This window comes from Hemicordylus capensis, chromosome 1, assembly GCF_027244095.1.
Source record: "Hemicordylus capensis ecotype Gifberg chromosome 1, rHemCap1.1.pri, whole genome shotgun sequence".
NCBI classification, from domain to species: Eukaryota; Metazoa; Chordata; class Lepidosauria; order Squamata; family Cordylidae; genus Hemicordylus; species Hemicordylus capensis.
The window spans coordinates 443,562,725-443,588,689 of record NC_069657.1 but is presented as its reverse complement, the minus strand read 5'-3'; the positions used below and the strand labels follow the sequence as shown (position 1 = coordinate 443,588,689).

Sequence of the window (25,965 nt, the reverse complement as noted above, 5' to 3'; positions counted from 1 at the left end):
TGTGCAGGTGTTGTGCAGAAACCCATGAGGGGCATAGCAAGGTTGGAATGGGCCAAGATGAGATTTTAAAATGGGCCCCCAGCCCCTCAAAGTCCAGGGCCTCCACACACCCCAGGCCCCCAAAGATTTAAGTCTGATATTTCAAAATAGGTATGCTGCCTGGAAATACATTTCCTGAATACACACATGCACACTTCACAGTATATAGTGATATACATTGAGTACTATATATTTGTGCTACTTTTAATGCCTAGAACACACTAGCAACACTAATTATTAAAATGGCCCCCTCGCTGCAGATTAGCAAAGGAGACTTTCAACCATGCAGGGTGAGCCTATGTATGTTTTTTCAGAATTCTGAACAAATTCAGTAAAGTTTGATTCCAGGAAGTTTTTCACACGAGGCTTTTAAAGCCTTTTAACACACATTTCCTCTGGAATGGAGGTGCTGCATTCACATGTTGGCCAGATTTACCCTGAAGTCCCTGCAAGTTATTGGGGAGCAGTTCACACACAAGAAAAATAAAATAAAATAAAATAAAAGCACAAGACATGCTTCACAGTTCTCACTCAGACCTTCTGGGTTGCAAAACAACTTGAACATAAGTGCATTTATGAATGAATGAATGAAAATAAATAAAATATACTTGTTCCAGAAGTTTTTGTAATTTTCTGCCCTGAAACAAGCCACTTATAGGCCTTTTTAGATAGTTTTTGTTTTTAAAGCCAGCACATTTTTCAGTCTGTTTTAAATATTCAGAAACTTCTCAGTCTCACCCCACCCCCCATATCAAAGCCCTATGGCAAGCAGATTCCTATAGGGGTGGGGGGACCACAAAAAGGAATTCACAGCCTACCTGGCAAAAGCTGTGCTGGATGGTCTGGGCAGAAGGTCTGCTGCTGCTGCAGAGAACTCTGTCTGCTTCCTCCTTCCTGGCTTGCTTGGCCTACCGAGTGCAGGCTTCAGGGAGGCCTACTCGGAGGCCTCTCTGGAAGCCCCGCCCACCCACCGATCAGCTGAGAGGCAGGGAGAGAAGAGCTGCTCTGCAGTTTGCAGGCCTTGCTGATCCTTTGCCTCGCAGATCAGCCGGAGCTGGAGGCAAGTGGCTGAGGGGCCCTGGGGCTGGGCAGGTGGGCAATGGGGTGGGGGTGGCAGGAACTGGCGTGGTGCCCCCACCTCAGTGGCGCCTAGGGCATGTGCCCTGCCTGCCCCCCCCCCAGTTCCGCCTATGGGGGAGGCATTAGGCAGATCTGGGGCTACTCTGGGCTTATCTGAAGTAATGTATTGATCCAAATTGAAGACGACTCTGAATTTAAGACAGCCCGGTTTAAAAGTGAAGGTTAAATGCAGGTTATACTGCATTTACTCGAAAGGAACAGGATTCTGAATTTAAGATACCAAAAATATTGGGGGAAAATAGTCTTGGATTCATAGGAACATCGGAAGCTGCCATATACTGAGTCAGACCATTGGTCTATCTAGCTCAGTATTGTCTTCACAGACTGGCAGCGGCTTCTCCAAGGTTGCAGGCAGGAATCTCTCTCAGCCATATCTTAGAGATGCTGCCAGGGTGGGAACTTGGTACCTTCTGCTCTTCCCAGAGCGGCTCCATCCCATGAGGGGAATATCTTACAGTGCTCACACTTCTCATCTCCCTTTCATATGCAACTAGTGCAGACCCTGCTTAGCTAAGGGGACAAGTCATGCTTGCTACCACAAGACCAGATTCAGGTAAATACAGTACCTCTCCAGGCATTTGGGCCTGCTCCTTCCTCCCTTCTTGCCCGCCAGTACTGCAAATCTGATTGGCTGGCTGAATGGAGGTATGGAGCCATTTTTAACAGTGGGAACCAATGTTCAAAGCATGCGTTGTCATTATATCTGAACCAGATCACCACCAGATTTCCAGTGTCGGCAGATTTCAGCTTGATGGATGCTGAACAATCCTATGTGAGTTTATTCCAAAGTAAGTCCCACTGTCTTCAGTTGCGCTCACTCCCACTAAGCTAGGCCATGGGACTATAGCATCTGCTTGGCATGCAGGAATTCCCAGGTTCAATCCCTGGCATCTCCAGCTAGGGCAGGGAAAGACGTCTGCCTAGAATCCTGGATCACCCACTGCCAGTCAGTGCAACACTGCTGAGACAGATGGATGAATCTAAGTGACTGCCGTTTCCTGTGTTCAAATATAGCTATAAAAAAAAATTAAAGACACATTCTGTGATTAACAAAGTCCATATGTGTCAGTCCAAATATGCATTAACTCTCATCCAGTGATCATGGAAAGAACTATTGGATTCTTCCAAGCTTCTCTGTCCCAAGACCATTTTATTTAGGTCATCTTTTCCATGTCTACCACTTATATTTGAATTTTAATCAGTGGTCTTACTCATCCTGAGCCTTTGGGCAGAACAGGCTATAACAGAGCCTCCTCTGTTGCTCTGCTCCTCTGGACGCTTCTCTCCACCCTACAACTTGAGCTAGGATAGGAATGCCCCTGGTACTCTTGCCTGGCTTGGTAACATAATCTGAGCGTGGTTGCATGTTGCTGCCACTGCCTGAGAATGCGGAGCACTCCCTTGCAGATGGGAAGGTGCCGTGTTGTCCTTTGCCTCGGAAATGAAGCAATGCTGCCTTTGTGAAGGAAATGCTGTTTGTGATTCTCTGCATCAGAGGCCCTAACATTAGTGGTGTTGACTTCAGAGGCGCAGTGGGTAGTGATCAGAGGAGGAGCCTTTTTGATGTTGGCACTACAGCTGGGGAATGTCTCCTCGGCATGTAGCCAGTGCCAACCTTGATATCGTTTCAGCAGCAGGGGAAGGCATTTGATTCTCCCAAGCTTTTAATAGATTATTCTACTTTTTTTCTTTTTGGGGGGAAAAAGAAGAAAGCTGTTCACACAACCGAAAACTGGGTAGGACAAGTGCCCTACTCAGGTTTGGGAGCTGTGTGCATTCCCAATTTATGCTTGTGTGGGAGCAAACCACTAGGTAAGAGTGGGGGGAGTGATCATAGATGAGGCAGGAGCTGGTTAGGATGGTTTTTTCCTCCTACCTTGGTAAAACGTTGGGTATAAAAGCTGGGTAGGACAGCACTGCCCCCCTAACTCCTCTCTCACACACGATCACTCTCCCTTCCTCCTACCTAACGGTTTGCTCTCACACAAGCAAAAATTGGGAGCACCCACAATTACAAAACCTGGGTAGGACACTTGTCATATCCAGTTTTCGAATGTGTTAACTGCCTTAGAGTCTTGTGGCACCTTGTACCATACGCTTGCTTAAACTACTACCCATTTCATCAGCTGCATGAAGTGTTGCCCTCAGCTAGCATCTATGTATAAATGTCGAGAGAGAAACATAGTAAACACAGAGGCCAAATGGCTATGTTTCTGGTTCAATTGCTACTTTTCCTTCTGGTTTTTGGCTGCTGTTTTTATTGTGTGTGTTTATATTTTTATTTTTATTTTTTAAAAGTGGTCTTTTATCAGAGCCAAAATTAATTTGAAATCCTCCAGTGAGAAGGCTTGCAAGATCTTAACCTGCACTCACAGAAAACAAAATTTCAACTGCATCAACATCCAAATATCACAGGAACAATTCACCAGGAAGTTGTCTAACACAAGCCCCACACACACACACACACAAGATAGACTACCATATTATTGTTCAGCTTGTGCAAGAGATCTTTCTGTACCCAATATTTTTTAAAAAAACAAAAAAACGCTGGGTTGCATCTGTCTCCTAAATGATATATAATAAGATTTACTTAATCTGCCTGAAACGGGAAAAATGTTTTTGTCCCCCAATTTGTTGCTACATCTGAAAGTTCACGAGGTTGCGACCCCTTGTTCAGAAAAAGATCTCCCGCCACCTGCAAATACCCCAGGAAAACAGTTGGGAACAATAAAACACGTGCCGATTAACTGTTACTAGGGCAACGGTTATGGTTCACCCGTAGGAGGTCTCCAGCCCCACTGCGGCTTTGTCTAAAGGAGCCATGGGCCAGCTGTTCCCAAATAGCCATTGTTGTAGATCATTGTGAAATAATGCTCGGCACACAAGCCAGCTCTTTGTGTTCATTTTCAAAGGGAGATCTTGTTTCCCCCAGCACAAGGACCATTTCCAAGTAAGCATCCTGAAAACCGCTCTCTTATTCGTCGACTTGTACCAGCATAAATATCCATTTAATAGAAGGAACACCATGAAATCAACTGACTTACTATTGGTGTCTGCTAATGTTCCTTTTATTAGAGAAGACTATGGGGGGACACGATAGAGGTGTATAAAATTATGCATGGAGTAGAGAGAGTGGACAGAGAGAAATGTTTCTCTCTCACACACAACTCTAGAACCAGGGGTCATCCCATAGAACTGAAGGCCAGGAAATTTAGGACTGACAAAAAGGAAGTACTTTTTCAGACAGTGCATAATTTTTCTATGGAATTCTCTGCCACAGGATGTGGTGATGGCCACTAGCTTGGATGGCTTTAAAAGCGGCTTAGACAAATTCATGGAAGACAGGTCTATCAATGGCTACTAGTCTGCGGGCTATTGGCCACCTCTAGTCTAAGAGGCAAGATGCCTCCAAATACCAGTTGCCCGGGAGCAACAGCAGGAGAGAGGGCATGCCTTCATTTCCTGGTTGTCAGCTCCCCAGAGGCATCTAGTGGGCCACTGGGTTAAACAGGATGCTGGAGTAAATAGGCCTTGGGCCTGGTCCAGCAGGGCTGTTCTTGAGTTCTTATTAGTGCAGGAGCGGCAGTAGCACGCCTTCCTTTCACGCCACTCTGGTAATGTTGGAAGATCCAGACCACGTTGGAAGAGACTGCACTGTGCCTTCTTCCCGCACCACCATTGCCACGCTTGGAAACTGGAGATACACTGCTGTAGGAAAGAGCAATTGCCTGGGATCCCCCACATATCTTGAATCTTCCAAAGTTACCACGATGATGTGGTGAGCAGCACATCTTGTGGAGGCCCCCATGACCTTGCAGTTGGGCTCTCCATCTAGGCCCATTCACACATTGTGTTCAACACTCATACAATGAATGTACATTGTACAGGTACATATCTGTGCACAGGTACAGTCATTCACATGTTCTGCTGAACGCAGGTGCAGAAGTACACTTCCTCTCTGTACCATGCATTTGAAGGGCCTGAATCCAGCTCTACTTCTAAAATGAACATGGGTACAGCCATTCACACAAATGTGTGTATGAGTGTACAGACACCTGTTCACTCATACAGTATAAAGTCTGAACTGGGCTTCTGTTATATCTTATGCAGAAATTTTATTCCTGGGATCCAGGGGCAATGGTTAATTGCTAATTGCTAATTGCTGTGTTATTATTTTTAATTTGTTTTAGCTTTTCATTGTTTTACAAGTTTGTTTTAATTGTAAACCTCCCTGAGCCATTTTTGGAAGGGCGGTATATAAATCAAATAAATAAATAAATAAATAAAAATGGTTAAGCACGTGAGTTATCATCCAGGAAGCCCCTAGCTCATATCCTGGCCACGAACTCATCAGTCTAGATGGCCTTTGGCAAACTACCTTTCTTTCAGCCTCTCTTGACAGGGTATTGTTTGGTCATGAGAGCAGCTTCCCAGGATGTGCCAATGGACTTCCCCGCAATCAGCCCATAGTGGGCATCACTGGGGAGTGTCCCCAACAGGCACCATCTAGGCTGAGTCACCAGTCAACTGACTCAAACCGCTAATCCAGTGCAATGGGAACTATAAAGACTTGTCCTCAGGGCTATTGCCTTCTTGGTATGAACCATAGCTCAGGGGCAGAGCATCTGCTTAGCATGCAGAAGGTCCCAGGTTCAATCCCTGGCATCTCCAGTTAGGGCTGAGAAAACTGCCTGAAGCCCTGGAGAGCCACCACAGAGTAGACAATACTGAGCTAGATGGACCACTGATCTGACTCAGTAGATGGCAGCTTCCTACTGTGAAGACTCGGCTTCTGCTTCCTTTCAACCAGCTGCTACTTCAGGTCATAACCCCTGCCTGGCTTGACAACAGGCCCCTTGTATCCTGATCTGCCTTTCATAGAACTCTACCTTCTTCCCAATTATGACTATGCCCCTGTCTCCACCCAGCTGGAGGAGATCTGGTCTGGTGGTAGCAAGCATGACTTGTCCTCTTAGCTAAGCAGGGTCTGCCCTGGTTGCTTATGAATGTGAGACTACATGTGTGAGTACTGTAAGATATTCCCCTTAGGGGATGGAGCCACTCTGGGAAAAGCAGAAGGTTTCAAGTTCCTTCCCTGGCATCTCCAAGATAGGGCTGAGAGAGATTCCTGCCTGCAACTTTGGAGAAGCCGCTGCCAGTCTGTGAGGATAATACTGAGCTAGATGGTCTCACTCAGTATATGGCAGCTTCCTGTGTTCCTATGTTCTGTGAGTTAAGAGCCAGCTCTCCTGGATCTTCAAGCCCAATCACCAGGAACAGACAAGGCTAATGGAAGGATAAATTAGGACATTCGGAGCCATATGTCTTTTCTGTAGAATGGAACAGAAGTATTCACAACCACTTGGCATTCACAACCACAATTCCCTGGTCTCTCCCACATAGTTTTTGAGAATTCCATTTCTGTAGTGCCCAAGTAGGCTGTTTTCTAGACTTCATGAAATCTACAGCAGTGACAATGGTGCTTTCCAGATTACACGCTACAACAGGGATAAAATGCTTTGACTTGGCAGGATCATATTGAAAATGCCCCCCAGAATTTCAAACTCCTACAACAAGAAAATACAGCTATTTTTCTGCAACAGACTTACAACATTGTGGCACTATAACGCAATGATAAAACCCGAAAGAAGGCATCGGAAATGTGAACGGCACCTTGCTGTCAGCGCAGGGACTGCGGTGTCACAGCACAGGAAGTACAGAAGCACACTTAGCAGACCCATAGTGATACTGTTGTAGGGTTTAATCTGGAAAGCGCCAAGATGATATTGTGTAATTAGGACAATGGGCTTCATGACTTCAGCCTGGATTCAAGTCCCAGACTGAGAAATCTCTGCAGGCAAATGTGATGTCTTTACAGCAATCTCACAGTTACCAGTAGAGGTTCTGCAGTCTAGAGCAAAATGCTGGTGTGGCAGGTGGAGGCCATGGGCTCTTTTAAAGAGCTGGAGAGACCAGACAAACATTAGGAACATAGGAAGTTGCCATATACTGAGTCAGACCATAGGTCCATCTCTCTCAGTATTGTCTACCCAGACTGGCAGTGGCTTCTCCAAGTTTGCAGGCAAGAGTCTCTCTCAGCCCTATCTTGGAGATGCCGGGGAGGGAACTGGGAGCCTTCTGCTCTTCCCAGAGTTGCTCCATCATCCTCTAAGGGGAATATTTTACAGTGCTCACATTTCTAGTCTCCCTTTCATATGCGACCAGGGTGGACCCTGCTTAGTTAAGGCAACCAGTCATGCTTGCTACCACAAGACCAGCTCTCTTCAGACATCAACATTTGGATGGAAGAAGTTACGTTTGTATTTTGTGACTTGAAACTTAACAAGTTTAACAATGGCCCTCCTTACATTGTTCCCCTGGAACTGGTATTCTGTGGCATAATCCCCCTGAACCTGGAGGTAACATATGGCCACCAAGACTGGTAGCCATTGAGAAACTTTTCCTCCATGAATTTGTCCAACTGCCTTTTAAAGCCATTTAGAGGAGCAGCCGTCACATCTTAAAGCAGTGGATTTTATTAATGTCTCCAGTATTCAGAAATATCAGTGTGGCATTATTAAGATTATTAAAGCAATTGCATCTGCTTTACTTGCAGAAAGTCTCAAGTTCCATCCCTGGCATCTCTAGGTAGACCAGAGAGCTATCGATCTGAAACTCTGAAAAGCTACTGCCAATCTAGATGAGCTAGATGGACCAATGATCTGACTCAGTATAAGCAAGGGTGTCGTTCTGCAGGAACAGGCAGAGATGCAGACCCAGCACTTTTTTCCCACCCGGGTCTCAGCAGGGACGCAAAGCCTGTTGCTTTCTGAGTGGAAATCATATCTTGATCTTGCTATCCCACAGTTTGTTTCATAACTGTCCTCCATTGATTTTCTTACCACTCTTCTGTTATAAGGAGTATCCTCCACCCTTTCTGGCTGGCAATTCAGACTGCTCTTCTGGGGGCAGAGCTTCTCTTCAAGCTCTGTAGGATTAGGAAACTATCCTACCTTGACTTCTTGGAACAGAAACACACACACACACCCAATTTATTGCATCCAGCAAAGTGAAGGGAGGTGGCAGTTGGGGTGGTCGTGGCTATGGGGGCTGTCATGAAGAGTGCCTACCAGTGTTCTGTTTTTTCCCCTCCATCTGTGTGCAGAATGAGTTTTGTTCTGGGTGGCAGTATCAAGGCAATGTGTGCACACATGCACTCAGAATGGGGCCTTCCTGATTCAACCTGAGCAGGATCTAAAATTAGCTGAGCGGACATCAAAAGAACTTGTGAGTGCATGCACATGTGCATGCCTTGAAGGGAACACTGGTGTCTACACTTCTGAATTCATGACTACACCATTGCTGATGATCCCCCAAAGTGACAATCCTTCACTCCTTCCCTCATTCCCTTCTTCCTCTTCTCTTCTCTACCTTCCTCCCCACCTGTTCTCAACTGCCCTGCTCCCAACATTCCACACCCCTTGGCAACCATTGCCAAGCAATGGTTACTGGACATTCTTTCCGACATCAGCCACACAGGCACAGTCACTGTATACATCTATATTATTAATTCTCCAAGACGGGCCATGCGTGGGGACGTGGTAGAAAGGAGGTGATTGGCTGACAGCTGGGGAGAAAGTTCCGGAGCAGCAGGGAGTTTTGTGAGGCGGCTGAAAAGCAGTTTGACAGTTGGCTCGGGGGCGCCATGAAGCAGCAGGGAGCTCAGAGGCTGGGGGCGGTTTTGGGAGCTGGACAGTTGGCTCTGTGGGCGGGAGGTGCTTGGCTGCACCGCACCATGAAGTAGCAGGGAGCAGGGAGCTCGGAGGCTCTCCGGCAAGCAGGAGACAGTCCCTGGCAGTGGCAGGAGAAAGTAAGGACTGCGAGACAGAGATAGAAAGATGGAGGACAGAGAGTGCGACTGAGAGACTTTGGGGGGGGTAGAGCAGGCGAGAGAGTTGCGTGGGGTGGCAAGAGTGAGCAAGAGAGTTGTGGGGGGTGACAAGTGAGTGAGAGCATTGTGGGGGCAGTGAGAATGAGCGAGAGAGTTGTGGGGGCGGCGAGAGCGAGCAAGAGCATTGTGGGGGCGGCGAGAGTGAGCAAGAGAGTTGTGGGGGGTGGCGAGAGTGAGTGAGAGAGTTGTGGGGGTGGTGAGAGCGAGTAAGAGAGTTGTGGGGGCAGTAAGAGTGTGCGAGAGAGTTGTGGGGTGCAGCAAGAGCAAGCAAGAGAGTTGGGGGGCGAGAGCGAGCGAGAGAGTTGTGGGGATGGGATGCCACAGGCTCAGTGCAAGACTGAACAGATGCTCTGTGCAGGGTCAGCTAATCTATAGAATTTCTCAAGCTGACTTCACCTCTGGTGCGCCATCTACTTTGTGTTGGCAAAGGGCAGGTAGACCCTAGGCCAACTGCAAGTAGTGTTCCCATTCAACTAGGTTCCCTTGGAATGGGCAGCCCCTGGGACTGCATTTGCATGAATAAAAGCAGACAGTTTTAAAGACTTGCACAAAGTTGATTCAGCAACAAATACCTTACTTCTGTGGTTTTTGCATCCAGGATTGCCACCCTTTGGATAAAGACTATGCTGCCAACAGTGTCAAATTAGCAAGTGTTGCTTCTCCCTTCATTGTATCTCTGTGTTGGGAATCACTTGATCTACTGCAGGGGTTCTCAGTCTTCGGTTCCCTGGTGCTGTTGGACTACAACTCCCATCATCCCCAGGCACAAAGGCCTTTTGTGGCTGGGGATGCTGCAGGCTGTAGTCCAAAAGTACCAGGGTTGAGAACCCGTGCTCTAAAGAATTATCCAGAACTGGTTTTGACCTCACAAACAGATCAGAAAAATGATTGATTTTGCCCCACAAAGACAGGAAGATCCATGCAAGTGATAAACACTTCTGAAGCCAATTCTTCCTTATGGCACTGATCTAAACTGCTTTTTACATTTCCCTTGTTTTACTCAGAGTTGCTAAAAAGGCATAACCAACTTTGGCAGGAAGCCGCCGCTGATGTAGTAAAACTAAGGACATGGAACCAAACTATCATCCTATTTTGGGCTGCTTGCCCCACAAGCTGAAGTCCAGCATAACAGCTGGAGAGATGGTCTCCTGCCAGCTCTGGTGCTGGAGTGCAGCTGTGGCAATTCCCTCCACAAAACTTTTTGAGCCTTCAATGAGCAGAGCTTGCTAATGATGGGATGCAAGAAAGCCTCTGGAAAGCCAATGACAGATCCTAGATTCTTGCACAGCAGGATCTGAAACTGCCTTATCAGCAGAGGCGTATCTAGGGGAAATAGCGCCTAGGGCAAGCACTGAAATTGTGCCCCCCAGTCCAAACATCCAACACCCATCTTTCAGATAACTTTACCATAATATCAGCTGAAAAATACAAGTCAAGCTCATTAATCTTTTAATATTTCAAAAACTATTTAGCAGTGGACGTAGCCAGACCAAAAAATGCTGGAAAACTACAAATTTCAGTATGCTGGGGCTCATGAAATACGTAAATACTGTGTGGAGGTGTACTTGGAAAACTAAACAGAAGTGCCTGTCTAATTCTCTACTGTGTATTGTAGCATCACTATTACATACATTTTAAAAATAAATGGAGTATTTCCCAGATACTCTGAAAATAATTAAAGGATATGCAGAGTAAACTGAGTCACTGCTTGAAGTATATTCTGTATTTCAGAAAGACAGTTAAAATGAGAGAAAGAGAGCAAGAAACTCCCAGTGGGCCTTAATACTAAGGATTTCACACTGATTCAAAGACAAACTCACCATTAGTAGCCATATTATTAAGATATCACATTTAACCCACTTATCACAAGAAGCAAAGTAAGAGCAAATGAATACAATCCTAGCTCATAAGCTTCAGCTCAGTATTCACAAGCCCTGATTATCTGTACATAGTGCCAAACTGAATATATGTACAGTGACTTATATTATATTAAATTTAAAAAAAATTACCTGTAGCCCCTTCGTGTGGCTTCCCAAAGGCTGGGGGGGTGTCTGCAAAGATCCCCCTCACCCCGCTGGCCTCTTAATTCACTGCCGCAGCCCATCCCGGGCTGATTTTTGGGCCTGCAAAGATCGGTGTGGTGGCCATTTTGGAGGCTGCCACACATGCTCAAATGGCCTCTGCAAGGCCTAGGGCCTCGCAGGGACCATTTGAGCATGTGCAGTGGCCATGTTTTAAAATATTTTTTTTAAATGGCTGCCGGAAACAAAATGGCCACCGCACATGCTCAAATGGCCTCTGCATGGCCTGGCATGGCCTAGGGCCTCACAGAGGCTATTTGAGCATGCGTGGTGGCCATTTTCTTTTCGGTGGCCATTTTAAAATAAATTCATTTTGAAAAATGGCGCCCCCCCTTCAAGTGGCGCCCAGGGCACGTGCCCTGCCTGCCCCATCCTAGATACACCCCTGCTTATCAGACCACTGGCTTGGGTTCCCAGTTGTTGTGTATTGTCAGCTCTGACTGGCAGACGTCTTTCAAACTCTAAGACAGAGGAGGATCTTTGCCCTTACTTACTTATTCATAATAATTACATGACTTAATTAATTAATTAATTAATTAATTAATTGTGTTTGTGCACCACCTCATACTTCCATCTCTGGGTGGTCTACAGCAACATAAAACAAATTTAAAAAGAAATTAAAACATTAAAACAATTTAAAACCACAGGTCTAGTAATTAAAAAAAAAACCTTTGGGTGAATGTATGTGTCTTTAGAGACTTATTAAAAGTTGTCAGAGATGGGGAGGCTCTTATCTCAGCACAGCAGGGAGCACATTCCAGAGTTGTGGGGCGCAAAGGAGAAGGCCCATCCCTGCATAGTCACCAGACCAGCTGGTGGCAACTACAGATGAACCTCTCCAGATGATCTCAGTGGGTGATGGGGCTCGTCATTCTCTTATATGACCTGGGCCTAAGCTGTTTAGGACTTTATAGGTTATAACCAACACCCATGATCCTTTTGGCTGGAGATGCCAGAGTTTGAAGCTGGACTCCTTCCTGCAAACAAAGCACAAGCTTTGCTAGTAAGGGCCAAATGAGATGTGACATAGGAATTGTACCCTCAACATATTTCTATTTATGTATTTAATCAATCAATCAATCAATTAGATTTATATACCACCTGATTCCAAAGGCTCTAGGTAGTTCACCAAAAAAACAACTGTGGGGGGCCCTATTTGGATTGGGGCCACAGTGCTAGATTGAAAGTGTTTAGCTGAAGAAGTCAACCTGGCTTCTCCACACTCTTTCTTGCCAGCAGGAAACAGAAACAACCCCCTGCCATCTGGGCCAACTTTGCTATGAGAGACTAGGGCTGTTCACTTGTTCATCCTTCACATGTGAGGGAGAAATGGGACCCTGCACACTGGCCATGCCCCTTGACATCCACATGTCAGAAGTTAGTGTGAGGGAGCTTTATGTACACTATGCCTATGTCTGTGGGGCTTTTCCCCATGCATTCAGGAATGCTGGGATTCTTGAATGTGTGGAGAAGGCCGACACTTGTATAGCTAAATGCATGTACGGCCTCTTCACACAGATATCCAACAAATGGGCATCAGGAAAGTGTGAGGGAGAATGAGTGAACATGTCTGTGGTCAGGCTTTACAACAACAACAACAAAAATATTTATATACTGCTTTTTCAACAAAAGTTTCCAAAGTGGTTTACATAGAGAAATAATAAATAAGATGGGTCCCTGTCCCCAAAGGGCTCACAATCTAAAAAAAAACATAAGATAGACACCAGCAACTGTGTGGGGGTACACCAGTACTGTGCTGGGGGTGGAGAGGGCCATTTACTCTGCCCCTGCTAAATAAAGAGAATCACCATGTTAAAAGGTGCCTCATTGCCCAGTTAGCAGGGGTCAAGAAGTGTCAGATTCGGGATGCTATTAAAACTCCCAGAATGGTCCATCTGGGGAGAGCCGGTCTTGTGGTAGCAATCATGACTTGTCCCCTTGGCTAAGCAGGGTCTGCCCTGGTTGCATTTGAATGGGAGACCACATGTGAGCACTGTAAGATAGTCCTCCTCAGGGGATAGAGCCGTTCTGGGAAGAGCAGAAGGTTTCAAGTTCCCTCCCTGGCAGCATCTCCAAGATAGGGCTGAGAGAGATTCCTGCCTGCAGCCTTGGAGAAGCCGCTGCCAGTCTGTGAAGACAATACTGAGCTAGATAGACCAATGGTCTGACTCAGTATATGGCAGCTTCCTATGTTACTATGTCTTTGACTTAATATATTGTTCTCATGCTGCAGCAGGGTGGGGGTTTTGATTTTCTGCCCCAGGCCCTAGAATAGGAACATAGGAAGCTGCCTTCTACCAAGTCAGATCATTAGTTCATCTAGCTCCGTATTGTCTACACAGAGGCTTCTGCAGGGTTGCAGGCAGGAGTCTATCTCAGCCCTATCGGGGAGGGAATCTGGGACCTTCTGCATGCAAGCATGTAGGTGCTCTTCCCAGAGTGGCCCCATCTGCTAAGGGGAATATATCATCATGCTCAGTCAATATATCATCATCCCATTCAAATGCAAACCAGGGCAGACCCTGCTTAGCAAAGGGGACAATTCATGCTTGCAACCACAAGACCAGCAACCCCCAGTGTCACAAGCCAGCCTTGTCTCTACCCCCCCCCCGCCCCCCATCTCTGCCCTGCTCCTCTGGCTTCTTAGCCTTCAGCCTCCCCTCAGCCGTACAGCTCCTTTTGGTCACAAAATAATAGTCACTTTGGTCAGCTGAGAGCAAAACATAACAGGAACAACAGTTGTTGCTGCTGGTCTGTTTGGGCAAACCTCTTCCAAGAACACCGGTTCAACGTTCCCCTCAATGTTGCTTTTCACTGCATTCTTTATTACCCAAGATGAGCTAAATATGGCACTGCGGGGAACAAGCTATTCTTTTAACAGCTTTACAGCTCAGCATATGCCAAATACCACTGAAAATAAGCTTGAGTGCTGCAAAGGGAGATGCTTGACTCACCGATCAAAACACTGCAGTGACCCATCTTTCAAGAGTCAGGTGTTTCTCATGGCATGCTCTTGGTATGTATGTATGTATGTATGTATTTGATACCAGCAACAGTCACTGGAAGTACTGTACTGGGGGTGGAGAGGGCCAGTTACTCTCCCCCTGCTAAATAAAGAGAATCACCATGTTAAAAGATGCCTCTTTGCCAAGATAACAGGGGACATCTGGATCACTCAGGGTTGCCACCTTCATCAGAACGAATTCCCGGACACGAGCATCCAATGGGGCAGATGAAACTTTTAAAACTCTTCTTTTTTTTACTGGGTTTGGAAAGAGCCCCCAACAGTGGAGCTTGATATCTGTCCAGGCCAGGCCAGGACATGTGGCAACCCTTGGATCACTACACCTGTTGTCTTGGGTCCCAGAAAGAATACTAGACCTCAATTCATATAGAAGACCAAAGACATGTCTAGGCATAAACGTCCTCTGATTATTCAGAACAGCCTATTAGTCTCACAACAACCTTGTGAAGGAGTTCTTAAGCCGAGGACCACCCTAGATTTGGAGTTCCATATGAGCTGTGCCCAAGTAACAGCTTTGCGGGAGTATTTTAAGTTTGAAGAGATTATGCAAGAGAAAACCGTTGAGTTGAAATTACAGGAAAGCAGATCTGGGCTAGGCATTAGGAGAACTTTCCTAATTGTAGTAGCTGTTTAACAGTGGGACAGCCTGCCTCATGCAGAAGTGGGCTCTCCTTCAGTGGAGGTTTTCAGACAGAGGCTGGACAGCCATCTGTCTGGGATGCTATGGTACTTGCCTGCACTGAGCAGTGGACTGGACTAAAAGACCTCAATGGGCCCTTCCTACCAGGCATGAAGAGAGACTGGCAGTGGCCTGTGTTCGGCCGCCACTGCAACCCCCTGGCCCCTCCCCACACATCTGACGTCAGACACAGGGGTGTGGTTTCCCTCCCAAGCAGGACCGCGTGGCCCTGTTTGGAAGGGAGATCGGCCCACGCTGCATTGGGCTGCATGGGCCAGAGCGACACTCCCTGCCTTTAAAGGAAGAGAGAGCCGTTCTGGCCACACTGCCAATGCAATGTGGCTGATCTCCATCCACTGGAGGGATGGAGGCTGATCTCCATCCCAAACGGGACTGCATGGGAGAGGAGAGAGGGAGAGTTACTCCAGCCCACACTGCCAATGCTGATTTCGTTTCAGGCTGATTTCGTTTCCAAACGGGGCAGCACAGCCCCATTTGGGAGCGAATTAACGCCCCTCCACATCTAGCAGCACATGCAGGGGGCATGTTGGGGCTGCAAGACACGGCCCCGTATTGGCAGTGGCCCAGGTTCTTTGAACCCGTTCGCCCAATGGTGGCTCCGCCCCTGTTTCCGACTCAAAAATGCTGTGATTTTATTATTCTAGCATTTCCACCATGTGTAGAGGGGCCATTTAGATGAACTGCACCCCCACACAATTAAGGAAAAGCATGCTGAAGATGATACATGCATGCTGCCACGGTACTCATGTGGGGGGCGGGGCAGTCATTATCATCCAAACTGGCCCAGTGACTTGTCTGAGGGTATTGGAGACTCACAGTTAAGGCTAGAGATACTTCTGAAATTCTTATCCAAAATTTTCCCTGGATTGTGGAGATCCAATTGATCTGAACTTGTTTCCAGTATGGAATCGATGCATCAGGAACCCTTAACTCTTGCTTTTTGGTATTTCCAAATTGTTTGCAGAGCACGAAGTATGCAGAGTTGGTCACAGTGCTAAGTTCTTTCACAGAGAGAACTCACAGAGTCATAGGATTTCAGAGCTGGTCTTTTACTCCAATCCCCTCTACACTACCAGTGTGTGTGTGTGTGTGTGTGTGTGTGTGTGTGTGTGTGTGTGTGTGTGTGTGTGTATATAAAATACTGTCAAAACTAGTGTTGATGTGGAATCCAAATTTATTGAATTTGGGTTCATGCAAATTTGTTAACTATTCCTTTTTTTTTTTTAAGCAAAGAGGCACCTTTTAAAGTGGTGATTCTCTTTCTTTAGCAGGGGGAGAGTGACTGGCCCTATCCATCCACAGCACAGCATTCCTCCAGTGGCTGTTGCTGGAGTCTAACATTTTTATTTTTTAGATTATGGACGCTTTGGGGACAGAGAGGCATTGTATGTATGTATTTATGTATGTATGTATGTATGTATGTATTTTTCTATCTAAACTACTTTGAGAACTATAGAAATATACAGTATAGAAATATTTGTCATTTTCGTATTTGTATGTGTACTTATCTCAAAAAGTTTAACCAATGCACATGTGTGCATCCTGAAATATCTGCTTCCGTCTTTACATACATTATGAACATTCCATATTCATAAGTGGCAAGTAATGAGTTATGCCCTTAGTCAAGAGATATAGAGCTAGCCAGTATGTACACAATCAAGAAGTGGCAGTGAAAAGAATCCATGAGTAGATTATACTACAGTATAATCTACTGTATAGTCTGCAGTAATTAAAGGGGGAACTCAGTGCTTTGGATCACTTTGGAGTCCACTAGTCCAATCATATATCACAAACCATGACTTCATGTAGGTATTTCAGGGAGGATTCTTGCAGATAAAGGCCTGGCTCACACAGTAGTTTGAATCTAGGTTTAATGTGGGTTTCCAGTATTCGTGTGACTGTGTGAATCCATGTCAAAGTGGTTTATGGCCTGAGATGAATCTGAGACTTGGTATAAATTAATTCACACAATTATGCCAGTGTCGATGACTCACATTAAACCTAGATTTGAATGATTGTGTGAATCAGACTACAATGGTATAAGCAAGAACAGTCTATACATTAGGCAGATGGGACGCACATCCCAGGCTCCAATGATGTTGTTACCATTGCTACATTCTGTCCGTCATCCTGTCTCATAAAACCACATGACTGGGTTCAGCTGACCCTTTCTGTGGTCCATTCCATATGCCACATTTAGAAAAAAAAGAGCTTGGAAACAGAGTGCAAGGCATGTATCGGTGGAACTTAGTTATGCAGCTCTACTTCCAGAACTTCTGTGGATGGGCTGTGAATTGGTTTAATCTCAGCTGGCAACTGTGAGCAGTTAATAAATCCTCTCACAGTGGTCTCTGGGATTATGCTAAACACAGCAATTTCATGGCGGTCATGGATCGATGCACCTGTGCAGCTTCCAAAATTATAGCACCAAGAGGCTCCCGTGCATAGAAACAGGCGCTCTCCAACACACCAGATTAGCGGTTGACCTTATTGACTCGTGCACATCATGAAGCATCCAGTCTGAACTCGGCAGTCGCTGCAGATAATAACTCACTTCATCTTCAGCTTAATTCTAACAGCATCCTGGAAATGTATTAGTCAACTCAGCTGACACATATGTAGTTCCCGTTGCACAATGCATTTTTCCATCCCATTGAGAACATGACATATGGTTAAATTGCTATTTGGCATCGATGTGGAAAGTGGTGGGATGTTTATTTTTTATGTTTGTGAATGATATTCCAGCCTTCGAGTGCTTTGGATCTGTATTCAGTGCTGTGGAATTCAGTGCTGGGTTGGACAGCTGGCAGCATGAAGGGCAGATCTGGACCCCAAAGCAATTTCATCTGGCCCCGAAGCAAGCTGAGCCTACCAAATGTGAAGCTCTGTGTAGTAAACTTTGTACAGAGTTTCACATGCAATAGGAAAAAAATCAGGAGGGATGGGTGGGTGAGAGAGAGAGAGAGAGAGAGAGAGAGAGAGAGAGAGAGAGAGAGAGAGAGAGAGAATGAATAAATAACTGGAACCAGGGGCGTAACGAGGCTGGAATGGGCCCAGAGACAAAATTTTAAAATGGGCCCCTCGCTGATACACACACACTCACTTCACATGTGACTTGCCTCTGGGGGGGCCCTCGAGGCGTGGGGGGCCCCAGGCATCCGCCTCTCCTTGCCTAATGGTAGTTACGCCCCTGACTGGAACAACGTAATGTCATTGAAGAAGGCACTGTAGTTCAGTGGTGCAGCACATACTTATGCTGTAAACACACTTAAAAAGATCACAAAGGTCCTCCCATGGCCCAAAGAATTGGGTAAAGAGAGTGGCCGCCATCTGTCCACAAAAGACCACGAGGGAGGCAAATGCACTTATGGGCTGCTGAAAGCTCCATTATACCTTATGAGGAAAAACCTTAAAGATGCGTAAACTTCAACAATTCACCAAAAATCAGCCCTCTGCCCAAATCCTTTGAAAAAATCCAGGTAGCTTCCTTGCCCCTACCCCGCACTACCACCAACCCCACACCTCTCTAGGCCACCCTTTCCCCCCTGACGTGAAGCAATACACCCTCCATTATACCTAATGGGGGGAAACCTTAAAGACGCGTAAACTTCAACAATTCACCAAAAATCAGCCCTCTGCCCAATCACTCTGCAATTGGGGTGGTAGCCTCCACCCATTGGTCACTACTACCCCACCCCACTCTTTTGGCCCAGATCCCACGTTATGCCCCCAATCTGCCCCAAAGACACTAAAACTTCAAAAATTCACCAAAAATCAGCCCTCTGCCAAATCCCCCTGAAATTTGGGTGGTAGCCTCCACCCATTGGGCACTACCACCCCACCCCACTCTTTTGGCCCCAAGACACATTTTTTAATCCAAATCGATTCAGATTCGGATTAATTCGGATCCGAATCAAATCAGGGGTGATTCGGACGGGCAATATTTGGATACAAAACAGAACGGGCATGTTTCGGTTCGGATCCGAATCGAAACACCGAAAATCCGAATTGCACACCCCTAACAAGATCTTGTAAGATCGATAGGTTCACGTGGCAGCAGACAGTCCTTCTGATACCTAGGCCCCAAGTCATGTAGGGCTTTGAAAGTCAAAACCAGTACCCTGAACTGAACGGAAAGTAGTAGTAGTAGTAAATTTATTACGGTCCTTAGACCAGCTTAACATTTAAAGTAATACAATTATAATTTACAAAATATTCAGATTGCTAATACAAGCTCTATGAAGTTTGGGTTCTGAACTGGAACTGAACGGAAATGAATCAGCAGCCAGTGCCGTTCTTTCAGTATTGGGCTGATGTGATCCACCAGCCCGGCTCCAGATACAATGTACCAACTTTGTGCCTGCCTTTGTCACTAGCTGAAGTTTCTGAATACTTTTCAAGGACAGACCCATCTCGATTGCTACTTTGCAGTAACCCAACAGAAGTGATGAAGGCATGCGTAGACAGATCTGCTTGTTCAAAGAAGGGCCGTAGCCGAGGTGAAGTTGTGCAAAGGCGTCCCTGGCCACCTGACCTGCCAGGATCAAAGCTGGGTACAGGGAAGCCCCCAGACCTCCAGTACCCCCTTTGTATCCAGATTAAGCCTCAGTTTGCCCCATCCAGCCCGTCACTGCCTCCAACCCCGAGTTCACCATATCCACCAATCAGATCCCATGTTCCTGGGATCTGAGGAGTAATTAAGCCACAACCTTTGAGAAAAATTTGTATCAGGGCCTAGGACATTAAAATCTGTTAAAATCAGCAAATACCAAATGGAGGAGAGCTGGTTTTGTGGTAGCAAGCATGACTTGTCCCCATAGCTAAGCAGGGTCTGCCCTGGTTGCATCTGAATGGGAGACTTGATGTGTGAGCACTGCAAGATCTTCCCCTCAGGGGATGGAGCCGCTCTGGGAAGAGCAGAAGGTTCCAAGTTCCCTCCCTGGCTTCTCCAAGATAGGGCTGAGAGAGATTCCTGCCTGCAACCTTGGAGAAGCCGCTGCCAGTCTGTGAAGACAATACTGAGCTCGATAGACCAATGGTCTGACTCAGTATATGGCAGTTTCCTATGTTCCTATGTTCCTATCTGAGCCAAACTCCCTGGTGGCTATGGTTGTGGGGAAGGCAAGAGCCGCTTCCCCCCCACACATGCACACGCACGCACGCACACACACACAGAGAGACACACAAAGCCAAGCAGCTCTCAGCTTGTTAGCACCACACGCCCACATGAGTGGTGCGCAGCGGCTCCAAGAGAGGCCAGGGAGCAGGAGGGCAGCAGGCTGTGGCCTCCCACATCCCACAATACACCGAGTGATGAGCACTGTGCATTGGAGGATTCCCCCTCAAGCCAGGTGCTCTAGGCAAAAGGTTAAAGGCTGGGTAAAAGTCCAGGTAAAAATTCCAGGCTACTAGGGAGGCAGCACCAAAATTGGCCTCAACCCCAGCACATGAGCAGCCCTACCCAGGTAAGGCTGCCCAAATCTGGGTAGGGCTGCTCATGTGAAGAGGCCCATTATGTGGTATGAGTGTACACATGTCTGTACACTCACATATGTTTTTGTGTGAATGACTGTACCTATGTTCATGTTAAAAGTAAACCTGAGTTGTGGGCCCCTCGAATGCATGGTACGGATAGCAACTGTACTGCTGTACCTGTATGTGTGAATAACCATGCCTACATACAGATCTGTACCTATGTACATTGTGCATTCGTTGTACGTGTTGAACATAACATGTGAATAGGGCTGTTACACTTTCCAGAAATGGAATCATCCCTTTTAGTGATTGGACCAGCATGAAAATGTAGTATTTGAATATGTTCTATGTAGAATGGGAAGCAAAATGGTCACAGAGCCTTCAGGGACATATTTTCAAGTGACACAGAAGGTTACCCACAGGAAGGGAAGATAGAAGGTTACCCACAGGAAGTGGAGATTGTTACAATTCACACACACCCTCCACAAGAGCCAGTATTGTGTTAATCTGTAACTTGTCTGCAGTACCAGCATATCTCATGTTGCTCATACATGTCATTAGTTAGGATGTCAAGCAACATTCCTACACCTCTCTATACTGTACCCAAGGTGGATATAGAAATACACCTTGGGTGGCAGGGGGAAAGGCTGCATATTTTGAGGGAAAGTGTGTGCCCTTGTGATTTCCAGTCATCACTCACAACTCTCTTTTAGGCTGAATCATACAACCATTGTGTATGTGTCAGTCAACAGCTATAGACATTTTCAGTGGATTTGCATCTATGAAATTAGCCTTGAAAATGGTTTTGCACATGTCCTGATAATTTATTAATTATTTGCATTACTTCTTCATCCCATCCTGATACCTTGTACAGATGATAGACCTGTGCACATTCAGATTTGAAAATTCAGATTTCATCCGAAATTGCACAGAATCAGTAAAAATCTGTAAATCCAAATCCGATTTCTTTAAATCAGATTGATAAAGTTGGAATTAATTACAAAATATTGAAATTAATCTCAGAACTACTTTGGAAATTCAGAATTAGCAAAATGGAATAGGATTTCCCCCAGAGAGACAAATGGGGAAATTGCAGCAGGGGGGAGGAATCACCCCAAATCATTGGTTGGTCCTAGAGGCTTGAAACATGCCATCCATGTGGGGAAGGAGTTAAGGGCCCACTATAGTGAATTGAAAGATAATTGATCAGTCCCCTGAGTTTGGGTGAATTTTTGAAAAATTGTTTTTTAAATGGCTAAAAATGGTAAAATCTGACTTGTTTCAAGTCAGAACTTTACAGAAAACCAAAGCTGGGTAGGATGCTTGTCCTATCCAGTTAACAGTTTGTCCAATCCAGTTAACAGCCCTACTGTCTCTGATACCCAAGTAGCATTTGCTTTTCTGGAAGTCATGACTATCAAGCTGGTTTCAAGCTGTTTTAAGTTTATTCTGCATTTTCCTGAATCCAAGATTAGGGTCCCCCCCCCAATGTTTTTTGATATTAGTAATCAGGAGCAGGCATGGCCCATGAACGCACCTCCGGGGGGGGCAGCGGGCGGCTTCTTTAAGTGTAAACGAAGCCGGTGCTCCGTGCTGCCTAGCAGCCCCTGTGGCGGGGAATCGCCTCCCCCGCTCACCTGGCTCCACGTGGAGGCGAGCTCCCGCCAGCAGCCAGGTGAGTGGCGGAGGCGATTCCCCGCCACGGGGGCTGCTGGGCGGCACGGAGCACTGGCTCTGTTTACACTTAGAGAAGCCACCTGCCGCCGCCCCCCCCCCGGAAGCACGTACATGGGCAGCGCCTGATCAGGAGGTCATCTTAAATTCAGAATCCTGTTCCTTTCGAGTAAATGCAGGCATAATCTGCATTTAACCTCTACGCTTTAAAGGGGCTGCCTTAAATTCAGAATTGTCTTCGATTCAGGTAAATACAGTAATGCAGAAGAGGTCATTGTATTTGCTGTCGCTCAGATCTAAGAGACTTCAGTTCACACACTGGAGAATAAGACAGGGACAGCTGATGCCCGCAAGCACGTGACTTCCAGTGACATAAGCCTGCATACTCTAAAGGGGGCAGGACTACTGGTGACGTGACTGGAAGTTCCGCCTTAATGGGGGCTTTGACATAAAGTATGTATTGCTATACTATTGACTCCACTCTCAGTTTTGCTGGGTTTCTCTACTGCTTCTTAAACCTGAAAAGCGTGCTTGGCCAGAGGTAGCAGTGAACTCAACTGTGTGATGCAAACAACCTGCAACTTCCTTTAAAAATATTGTCTCCCTTCAACCCACAAACCAAACTAGACAAGATGTTGGAGATCATGGATCAGATCTCTCATTCCTTCTGTAAAAATGGTCGTCGGGCCCCTGAACTGAATTGGGACCACAGTACTGCTGGAGGATTGTGTGTGAACTTGTTCTGTGTTGATTTCCTGATGTAAATGGGTCTCCCCACCCCCCTTCCAGCTGCCCTTTGCCCCATTGGGGGAAAATATATCGGTGTTGCTGTGGTGGTTAAGACTGTGAGTCCCTTGGGGACAGGAATATTCAAGGAAAGAATATTCTGTATATTCTGGGTGTAGCTATAATCATCAGCGGATTAAGGCATAAGCAGTAGAGTCATCTGCCTACGGCGGCAAAATTTGAGGAGCGGCAACTTGCTGCTTCTCAAATTTTGCCTTGCCTCTTTGGGGGCCATGGTGGCAGCTGTGGGGATGTGGGGCACAAGGGGAAATCCCCCCATTTGCCTATAAAAACTGCCGCTGCCACAGCAGGATGGGGCACAGTCTTGGTGGCTGGGCTGGCTGCAGGAAGGAGGGGGTGAGGAGGGAAGGCTGCAGGTGGAGGGGGTGAGGAGGGAAGAGATATACCCCCTTTTCTTTACACTTTAAAGTGTCTGTGTGCTGCATATAAAATACTCCTCCGCGGTGGAGGCCACTGGCATGGCAGTGGCAGTGGTGGTATGGTGGCCACTCCGACCACTCCCCTCCTCTCTCCCCCCTCCCCCCAGTAGCATCATCCCTCACAAAGGGAGACACCTGCGCAGGCTTTCAGCTCAGGTCCAAAGTCAAGCAAGCTCTCCTCTCCCGCTCATTTTAGGCAAAGGGTGTCTGGCTTCAAGCTCCAGAGAGCCCGTGCGAGCTCTCCGGCATTTCAGGCAGCCATTTGCTGCCTGAAATGAGGGGGAGCGGAGAGCTCCCTTGGCTTCGGAGCCGAGCTGAGCTGTGAGCCTGGCCAGGAGCCCTCCTTTGTGAGGGATGATGCTCCTGGGGGGAGGGGGAGGGGAATGGTCGGCCACCACGCCAGAGCAGCTGCCACTGCAGCCACCACACCAGTCACCCCCCACAGCGGAGGAGTATTCTATATGCAGCACACAGGCACTTTGAAGGGTAAAGGAAAGGGGGTATGTCTCTTCCCTCCTTGCCCCCATGCACCCTTCCTGCAGCCAGCCCAGACACCAAGACTGTGTCCTATCCCACCGCGGCAGCGGCAATTTTTATAGGGAAATGGGGAGATTTCCCCTCGGGCGCGCCCTCCCCATCCCCGCAGTGGCAAAATCCTCTTTTCATTCATTCATTCATTCATTCATTCCTTCAATTTCTATACTGCCCTTCCAAAAATGGTTCAGGGCGGTTTACATAGAGAAATAATAAATAAATAAGGTGGCTCCCTGTCCCCAAAGGGCTCACAATCTAAAAAAAAACCCCATAAGATAGACACCAGCAACAGTCACTGGAGGTACTGTGCTGGGGGTGGATAGGGCCAGTTACTCTCCCCCTGCTAAAGAAAGAGAATCGCCACGTTAAAAAGGTGCCTCTTTGCCAAGTTAGCAGGGGTTTCCTATAGGTGGCAAAGAAGTTGATCTGGCCCTGACTATAACTGAATGTGGGAGTGGGGTGATAAATAGATCTGGGTCCCTGAGGAAGGAGGACCCACCAGTTGGGCAACAGCTTGCTCTTTGCTCTCTCCTCAAGCCTCTATGAAGAAGAAAGTGGGGGCAGGGGAGGGGCCCATTTTCACTTTTTGTCCCAGGGCCCACTCCAACTTTGTTAAGCCTTTGCTCTGAGCCAGATAGATAGATAGATAGTCCTGTTTTTAACCATAGGTCCCCCAACATTGTTGGACTGCAATTCCCATCACCCCCAGCAGCAATGGCTTTCAAACTTTTCTATGGGTAAGGGACAGGACAAGCATAAGTTAACAAGTATTGCTTCTCCCATCACTGTATTTTTATGTTGGAAATCGCTTTGTCTTTTGCTGGGGTTCTGAACCCTGGTCCCCAGATATTGGCCCACAACTCCCCACAAGCTCCTTTGTGGCTGGGGGTGATGGGAGTGTGTAAGGCTCTGAGTGGCTTACAGCATTTTTTAAAAAAAAATTCAGCCCTGAAAGGACTCACAAACTTTAAAACAAAACAAAAAAATAGAAGGGGGGAAACGTTGTCAGAGTCCCCTCTGACCAGAAGGTCCAGAAGGCATTTGGTCCTCCTTAGGGTGGTGGAGGGGTCTTGCTGCAGCAGCATGATGGTCACAACATCTGGGGTCCCGAGCTTGGGGATGGGGCTGTAGCTCAGTGGTAGAGCATCTGCTTTGCATGAAGAAGATCCCAGGTTCAATTCCTGGCATCTCCAGGAAAGCTGGAAGATACTTCTGTCTGTAACCTTGGAGAGCCACTGCCAGTTCAGTGTAGACCAGGCCTGCTCAACTTTGGCCCTCCAATAATGGCCAACTCCCATAATTCCTGGCTATTGGCCGCTGTGGCTGCAGATTATGGTAGTCCAAAAACAACTGGGGGGGGGGGCAAAGATGAGCAGACCTGGTGTAGATAATACTGAGCTAGATTGATCAATGGTCTGACTCAGTACAAGATAGCTTATTATGTTCCTATGACTGGACCCTTATACTGAGTCTAACAGTTCCCATTGTGGCTGGAGATGATGGGAGTTGTAGTCCAACAACATCTGTGGACTCAAGGTTGAGAATTTATCACTGCCCTAAGCCACTGTACCCATACAGATGTTGCTGGACCCAAGTGGCTATACCCAAATAAATGTTTGATTTGTGAATGCAAACAGTGGCCCAAGATACCACCCGGAATCCTAAATCCAAATGAATGCTGCATGTTTCTTGGATCTAAAACCCTTCTCTTTCTGTCTCTCTGTCTTTGTCTCTCTCTTTCTGGAGTGTCGCAATTCAAGCATTCTCTGAATTACATCATTTCCTGCCTTAAAGTAACAGCATTTTAAAGGAGCTGAACATTTGCTGATTAACGTGCCCTCCTTCAGTTACTCCACCCACATACTCACAACTTGCAACAGAGTTGGCTGACCGCCCCTGCCAGGGATACTCTTCCAAATAAGAAAATAAAGTGTTCCATTGCCTGAGGGGACTGAATTGTTTTCTTCTATGGCCTGAGCCTTCATAGGCAACAGACTACTACATGAGTAGCATGAAGTAGACGAACGAAACTATTACATCACAGCAAGTGTCAGAAAGTGGGTGGACATCAGCATTTGATGAGAGCCCCTGGTGGCGCAGTGGTAAAACTGCCGCCCTGT

The 25,965-nt window shown here is 46.8% G+C and overlaps 1 long non-coding RNA gene and 1 other non-coding gene across 2 annotated transcripts in view; both read left to right on the top strand.

Annotated features, from left to right (window-relative positions):
* Positions 1-25,965, top strand: part of LOC128323387 (uncharacterized) — a 111,872-nt gene that overhangs the window by 70,124 nt on the left and 15,783 nt on the right. The window lies entirely within an intron of this gene.
* Positions 5,780-5,850, top strand: TRNAA-AGC (transfer RNA alanine (anticodon AGC)). Its single transcript has one exon. It is a non-coding gene; the product is annotated as a tRNA-Ala (tRNA).